Source organism: Sus scrofa, chromosome 4 (assembly GCF_054392235.1).
Source record: "Sus scrofa isolate SSC_HxYL_T2T_F1_AM1 chromosome 4, Sscrofa_HxYL_maternal_Yorkshire_Landrace_v2.0, whole genome shotgun sequence".
Taxonomy (NCBI): domain Eukaryota; kingdom Metazoa; phylum Chordata; class Mammalia; order Artiodactyla; family Suidae; genus Sus; species Sus scrofa.
The window spans coordinates 51,570,668-51,579,130 of NC_139386.1; the positions used below are offsets into that span (position 1 = coordinate 51,570,668).

At 36.3% G+C, this 8,463-nt stretch overlaps 1 pseudogene; it reads right to left on the bottom strand.

Moving 5' to 3' along the window:
* Positions 1–7,902: 7,902 nt before the first annotated feature.
* Positions 7,903–7,997, bottom strand: LOC146403804 (U6 spliceosomal RNA; annotated as a pseudogene).
* Positions 7,998–8,463: the final 466 nt, after the last annotated feature.

The following is an 8,463-nucleotide window of genomic DNA, read 5'->3' on the forward strand; positions in this document are numbered from 1 at the left end:
GGTTGATTTTTGGTTTCATGTCATTGTTGTCAGAGAAGATATTTGAAATAATTTCTAGACTCTTAAAAAATTACTTTTTGTCTTTTAAGGGCTATACCCACAGCATATGGAAGTTCCCAGGCTAGGAGATGAATCAGAGTTGCAGCTGACAGCCTTCACCACAGCCACAGAAATGCCAGATTCAAGTCATGTCTGTGACCTTCACTAGAGCATATGGCAAATGACAGATCCTTAACCCACTGAGTGAAGCCAGGGATGGAACCCACATCCGCATGAATCCTAGTCTGGTTCATTACTCCTGAGCCACAACTGAACTCCCTCTATACTCTTAAATTTGTTGAGGTCAGTTTTGCACCCTAGCATGTAGTCAATTCTTGAGAATGCTTCATGTGCACTAGAAAAGAATGCATATTCTGATTTTTGGATGTAATGTCCTGAAAATATTATGTCTAACTTTTCTGTTGTGTCATTTAGGATCTCTGTTGCCTTATTGGTTTTCTGTCTGGAAGATCTGGCCATTGGTGTTAGTGAGGTGTTATTCTCCTACTATTATTGTATTCCCATCAGTTTCTCCTTTTATGCCTGTTAGCATTTGCTGTAAGTATTTGGGTGATCCTATATTAGGGGCATATACATTGGCAAGTGTAATATCCTCTTCTTGAAATGATTCCTTTATAATTAATAGTGTCCTTCTTTTTCTGTCTCTATGAGCTTTGCTTTTTTCATTTTAATACTTTTACTTTTTTAATGAATTTTATTTTTTCCATTATAGCTGTCTTACAGTGTTCTATCAATTTGCTACTCTACAACAAAGTGATCTTACATTATCATGCTGCATCATAAGTGACTATATATAGTTCCCAGTGCTATACAGCAGGATCTCATTGCTTATCCACTCCAAATGCAAGAGTTTGAATCTACTAACCCCAATTCCTCCCCTCCCCCCTTGGCAACCACAAGTCTGTTCTCCATGTCCATGAGTTTCTTTTCTGTGGATTCATTTAATGGATTACAGATATAAGTGATATCATATGGTATTTGTGTTTCTCTTTCTGACTTCAATTAGTATGAGAGTCTCTAGTTCCATGTATGTTGCTGCAAATGGCATAATTTTGTGTCTTTTTATGGCTGAGTAGTATTGCATTGTGTATATGTCCCACATCTTAATCCATTCATATGCCAGTGGACATTTGAGTTTTTTCATCGTCTTGGCTACTGTGAATAGTGCTTCAATGAACATATGGGTGCATGTAATTTTTTCAAGGAAAGTTTTATCCAGATATATGTCCAATAATGGGATTTCTGGGTCATATGGTAATTCTACATATAGTTAACAGAGGTACCTCCATACCATTTCCATAGTGGTTGTACAAATTTACATTTCCACCAATGGTGAAGGAGGGTGCCATTTGCTCCACACCCTCTCCAGCATTTGTTATTTGGGGACTTATTAATTATGGCCATCCTACTGGGGTGAGGTGGTATCTCATGGTAGTTTTGATTTGCATGTCTCTAATAATCAGGGATGTTGAGCATTTTTTCATGTGCTTATTGGCCATCTGTATATCTTTGGAGAAATGTCTATTCATGTCTTTTGCCCATTTTTCCATTGTGTTGTTAGCTTTTTTGCTGTTGAGTTGTATAAGTTGCTTGTATATTCTAGAGATTAAGCCCTTGTCAGTTGCATCATTTGAAAGTATTTTCTTTTTTTTCATTTTTTTTTATTACTCAAATGAATTTATCACATCTGTAGTTGTATAATGATCATAACAATCTGATTTCACAGGATTTCCATCCCACAGCCCAAGCACATCCCCCCACCCCCAAACTCTCTCCTCAAGAGACCATAAGCTTTTCAATGTCTGTGAGTCAGCATCTGTTCTGCAAAGAAGTTCTGTCTGTCCTTTTTTCAGATTCCACATGTCAGTGAAAGCATTTGATGTTGGTGTCTCATTGTATGGCTGACTTCACTTAGCATGATAGTTTCTAGGTCCATCCATGTTGCTAAAAATGCTGGTATTTCATTCTTTTTAATGGCTTAGTAATATTCCATTGTGTATATGTACCACTTCATCTTGATCCATTCCTCTGTCGATGGACATCTAGGTTGTTTCCATGTTTTGGCTATTGTAAATAGTGCTGCAATGAACATCGGAGTACATGTGTCTTTGCGAGTCGTGGTTTTCTCTGGATAGATGCCCAGGAGTGGGATTGCTGGATCAAATGGGAGTTCTATGTTTAGTTTTCTGAGGACTCTCCATACTGCTTTCCACAGAGGTTGCACCAATTTACAATCCCACCAACAGTGTCATAGTGTTCCTTTTTCTCCACACCCTCTCCAGCATTTATTGTTTGTAGACTTTTTGATGATGGCCATTCTAGCTGGTGTGAGGTGGTGCCTCATCGTGGTTTTGATTTGCATTTCTCTAAGAATGAGTGACACTGAACATCTTTTCATTTGTTTCTTGGCCATCTGTATGTCTTTTTTGGAGAACTGTCTGTTGAGATCTTCTGCCCATTTTTTGCCGGGGTTGTTTGTTTTTTGGTATGGAGCTGCAGAAGTTGTTTATAAATTTTGGAGATTAATCCTTTGTCAGTCAATTCATTTGCAAAGATTTTCTCCCATTCTGTGGGTTGTCTTTTTGTGTTGTTTAGGGTTTCTTTTGCTGTGGAAAGTATTTTCTTCCATTCTGTAAGTTGTCTTTTTGTTTTCCTTTTGGTTTCCTTTGCTGTGCAAAAGCTTTTCAGTTTGGTTAGGTCCCATTGGTTTATTTTTGCCTTTATTTCTGTTGCTTTGGGAGACTGACCTGAGAAAACATTGGTAAGGTTGATGTCAGAGAATGTTTTGCCTATGTTCTCTTCCAAGAGTTTGATGGTGTCTTCTCTTACATTTACGTCTTTAAGACATTTTGAGTTTATTTTTATGCATGGTGTGAGGGCGTGTTCCAGTTTCATTCATTTACATGTAACTTTCCATTTTCCCCAGCACAACTTATTGAAAAGATTGTCTTTTTCAAATGTTATATTCCTGCCTCCTTTGTTAATTATTAATTGACCATAGGTGTCTGTGTTTATTTCTGGGTTCTCTATTCTGTTCCATTCGTCTATACGTCTGCTTTGATACTAGTACCACATTGTCTTGATTATTGTGGCTTCGTAATATTGCCTGAAGTCTGGGAGAATTATCTCTTCAGCTTGGTTTTTGTTGCTCAGTATTGCTTTGGCAATTCTGGGTCTTTTGTGGGTCCATAAAATTTTTTGGATTGTTTGTTCAAGTTCTATGAAAAATGTCATGAGTAATTTGATAGGGATTGCTTTGAATTGTAGATAGCTTTGGGTAGCATTATTGCCTTTGTTTTAAGATCTATTGTGTCTGATATTAGTTTGCAACTCCTACTTTCCTGTCTTTTACATTCAAATGAAATACCTTTTTCATCCACTCAGTTTCAATTAATATGTGTCCTTTTCCCTAAGGTGAGTCTCTAGTAGGCCGCATATAGTAGGGTCTTGTTTGTTGTTGTTGTTGTTGTTTTTTAATCCAGTCTTCCACCTTGTCTTCTGATTGGAGCATTCAGTCCATTGACATTTAATGAAATTATTGATAAATATGCATTTTAAACCTTGTTTGCCAGTTGATTCCGTGTTTCTCCTTCTTTATTTTTTCGGTTGGATGATTTCCCTTTACTTTATGCTTTTCTCCTCTTTTTGGTTTTTGTGAATGTATTGTTTTGTTTTGATTTGTAGTTGATCTGTTTTTCAAGTATGTTAATACTTTCCTACATCTGCTAACTTTAGCCTGATAGACATATAGACTCTGAAACATTCTAAAAAAAGAGTTTAGGAATTCCTGTTGTGGCTCAGTGGTTAATGAATCCAACTAGGAACCATGAGGTTGCAGCTTTCATCCCTGGCCTTGCTCATTGGGTTAAGGATCCGGTGTTGCTGTGAGCTGTGGTGTAGGTTGCAGACATGGCTCAGATCTGGTGTTGCTGTGGCTGTGGTGTAAGCCAGCAGCTACAGTTCTGATTAGACCCCTAGCCTGGGAACCTCCATATGCTGTGGGAGTGGTATTAGAAAATGCAAAAAGACAAAAAAAATTAAAAAATAAAAAAGACTTTATCTTTTATTATTTTTCTTTCCCACATTTTATGTTTTGAAGTCCTTTTTTAACATCTTCATGTTTATCCTTTTGCTGTTCCTCATGTTATTGTCACTTTTACACTAGTGTTTTTTTTTTTCCCTTTGAGATCTGTACAATGGCTTATTTAAGTGATCATTTTTCAATTGTGATTTCCTCCAACCTATTTCTTCTTATTTTTATTTGTAAGAACACTAAGTATTTCTTTTAAAATATGTTTATTATTGCCCTACTCTTTAGGCAATTTTTTTTGTTGTTGGAGAAATTCTTTATTTATCTTTGTATTTTAAATGATATTCATGCTGGATAGAATATTCTAACTTGAAAATTTTTCCCTTTTAGAACTTTGACTATATTTTGCCATTCTCTTCTGGCCTGTAGTGTTCCTGTAGAGAAATCAGCTGATAGCCTTGTAGGGGGGATCCCTTGTAATTAATGCTTTGTGTTTTTCTTGCTGCCTTTAGAATCTGCTCTTTATTTTTAATTGTCACCATTTTTATTATAATATGTCTTGGTATGGGCCTGTTTGGGTTCAATGTGTTTGTGGTCCTCTGTTTTTCCTGTATCTTGATATCTGTTTCCTTTAGATTTGGAAAGTTTCCAGCCATAATTTCTTCAAATATATTTTCAACCCCCTTTCCTTTTTCTTCTCCTTCTGGTATCCCTAAAGCTAGCTAACTAACATAGTTTGGCCCACTTTACATTATCCCATAAATCTTATATTGCTTTCATATTTTTTTCATTTGGTTTTCTGTCTGTTGTCCTGATTGCGGGATTTCCGTTTTTCTATCTACCCAGTCACTAATTCATTCCTCTTCATTCTTCATTCTGCTTTTCAGTGACTTTAACTCAGCTTGCATCTCTGCAAATGAATTTTTCTAATTTTTCTTGCCTCCTCCTTATTTCCTGTTCCTTTTTAATATAATCCACATTGCTGTTCATATCTGCTCTTATTTCCTTCATATTCTCTCTTAATTCCTTCCGTATTTTCACCATTTCCTTTTTTAACTCAGGGTCTCTTAGACTGCAGAAATCTGTTTCATCATTTACTCCTTCAGGGAATTCTCCTGCTCTCTTAACTGGGAATGGTTCCTGAGCTTCTTCATTTTGCTATATTTTTCTTATTCTCTGAGTTTATGGAAAAGAGCTACTGTAGTCTTGAAGGGCTATTTATATGCACAAGCACCCATGGGTATTTTGTGAGGTTTTACTATTTATTTTTAGAGTGCTGCATGTGCTTCCAGGGGCAGGGCTAATAGCCAGTGACTGCTTGCTGGTCTCTGGACAGTGGCAAGGACCCACAAGGGGCTGTCAGAGGCTGCTCCTTGTTGCAATGCCTTTGGAAGTGGCACTGACATTCAGGCAGATATAGGCAGTCAGAACTCTTGCCAAAGCAGTAACAGGGTGTGTGCATTCCCAGTGGAATAAGAGAAACAACATGTGGTGCTTGGTTGCATTGCCCTCCTCTGTGTCACCCCCTGAGGTGACTGGGACAAATGTGATGCCTATAAATATACCCCTAGTGGTGGTGGGCCATGCCCATCTCTGGAGTCTGAGATGACTGTGTGGCCTTTTCTCTGCTTTTCCCTTCTCAGTCCAGCTGCTGCAATTTTCTCTAAGGCTTTGAGTTCCCTCTGTCTTGGCTGATCTCTCCGATGTGTGGGATCATTTCCTCTTTCATAGGTCCCTCTCAGAGTGCTAGGCCTGTCCTTGTTCATTTATTGCCCTCTCTCTCTTTTTTTCCTTTTGTTGTACCCAGTTATGTGGAGGGTTTCGTGCCTTTTTTGGAGGGTTAAAGTCTTCTGCCAGTGTTCAGTGGATATTCTGTGCCAATCTTTCTTCATATATGTATATATTTTGATGTGTTTGTGGGAGAAGGTGAACACCACGTCTTACTCCTTCTCTATCTTATCCTGCCCCTTTGTGCCATATTTTAGATTCCACAAATAAGTGATATCAAATTGTATTTGTATTTTTCTTTCTGACTTACTTCACTTAGTATGAAAATATCTTGTTGCATTCCTGTTTCTGCAAATGGCATTATTTTATCTTCTTTTATGGCTGAGTAGTATTCCATTATATATATGTATCACTCTTAATTCATTCATCTGTCAATGTACATTTAGGTTGTTTCCATATCTTGGCTATCATAAATAGTGATGCAATGAACACAGGGGTACATATATCTTCTTGAATGAAAGTTTTGTCCAGTTATATGCCCAGGGTGGGATTGTTCTATAGTTAGTTTTCTGAGGAGCCTCCATACTGTTTTTCCTAGTATTTACATTCCCACCAACAGAGAAGGAGGGTCTTTTTCTCTGCACCTTCTCCAGCATTTGCTATTTGTTGACTTGTTAATGAAAAGTATGAGGTGGTACTCATTGTAATTTTGCTTTTAATTTCTCTAATAATTAGTGATGTTGAGCATTTTTGATGTGCCCGTTGGCCATCTGTATGTCTTCCTTGGAGAAATGTATATTTAGGTCTTCTTCCCATTTTTTCATTTGGGTTTTGTCTATCTGTTTGTTTGTTACTGAGTTGTCTGAATTACTTATATATTCTGGAGATTAGGCCATTGATGCTGTATTTATGTCAAAGAGAGTTTTGCCTCTTTTCCTCTAGTAGTTTTATAGTTTATAGTCTTATATTTAAGGTTTTAATCTATTTTAGCTTATATATTTTAGCTTATATAGAGTAACTTCCAGGGTTTTTTTCCTATTTTTTTCCCTTGTAGTTGGTTTCTAGTCTCATAGCATTGTGGTTGGAGACAATGCTTGAAATAATTTCATCTTTTTAAAATTTACCATGGCTCAATCTGTGGCCCCAGATATGTTCTATCCTAGAGAATGTTCCATGTGCTTTTGAGAAAAACGTATATTTGATGTTTTGTGATGGAATGTTCTATAAATATCAGTTAAATCTACCTGCTCTAGGGTGTCATTTAAGGCCTGAGTTTCCTTGTTGATTTTCTTTCTGATAAAAATTTCCGTAACTGTACATGATGTTTTAAAATCTCCAAGTAATATTGTACAATTGTCAGTTTTTCCTTTTATGGTTGTTAGCATTTGCCTTTTATAATGAGTTGCTCCTATGGTAGGTGCATGTACATTTACAATTGCTATAGCTTCTCATTGGATTGATCCTTCATTCATTATATAGGGTCCTTCTTTTACTTTTGTGACTTTATTTTAAAGTCTATTTTGTCTGAAATGCATATTGTTACTTCCAATTTTCTTTGCTTCCCATTTGCATTTAATATCTTCTTCCAAGCCCTCATTTTTAGTCTGCATGTGTCCTTAGGACTGAGGTGGGTCTCTTGTAAACAGTATGTATATGGACCATTGTTTTTATATCAATTCACTGTGTCTGTGTCTTTTGGTTGGAGCTTTTAATCCATTTTCATTCAGTGTAATTGTGGATAATATGTATTTTTTGCCATCTTCTTAATTGTTCTGGATTGTTACTTTGGGTCTCTTTTTTCTTATTCTCCCTTTAGTTCTCTTCTCTCATGAGATGTTAACTTTAGGTAGTGTTTGTTTGCTTTTTCTTTCTTATTTGTATGTCCATTATAGTTCTTAGTTTTGTGGTTTCCATTAGGTTTGGATATAACCTTCTCTATGTGTATGGAATTATTTTGGGCTGCTGTTCTCTTATTTTCAGGTGTACTGTCAATGTTCTGCATTTGTCTTCTCCTCTTATTATGCTTGCTAGTTTTGATATAATATTTGTCAGTGGGTGATTTTTCACCTTTATGTAGTCTTTGTAAAAATATGGAATGCTTTACTAATTTTCATTTCATCCTTATGTAGGGCCCTCTGTATTGTTCCAATTTTAGTATATATGCTGCTGAAGCTAGTACAACACCCATTTCTGATAAAAACCCTCCAGAAAACAATGGGCATATAAGAAATCTACCTCAACATAATATAGGACATTTATGACAAACTCACAGCTAACATCATTCTCAATGGTGAAAAGTGGAAAAATTTTTCCTAAGATCAGGAATAGGACAATGATGGTCACTCTCACCATTTTGATTCACCAGAGCCTTGGAAATCCTAGCCACTGCAATCAGAGAAGAAAAGAAATAAAAGTAAATCAAATTGGAAAGAAGTAAAACTGTCACTTGCATATGACATGGTACTATACACAGAAAATTCTAAATGTGCTATCAGAATACCACTAGAGCTCATCAATTAATGTGGTGGATTTTCATGTTACTAAATTAATACACAGAAATCCTTCATATTTCTCCACGTTAATAATGAAATATAAGAAAGATAAATTAAATAAATAATGCCATTTAATTATCACCACAAATTAAT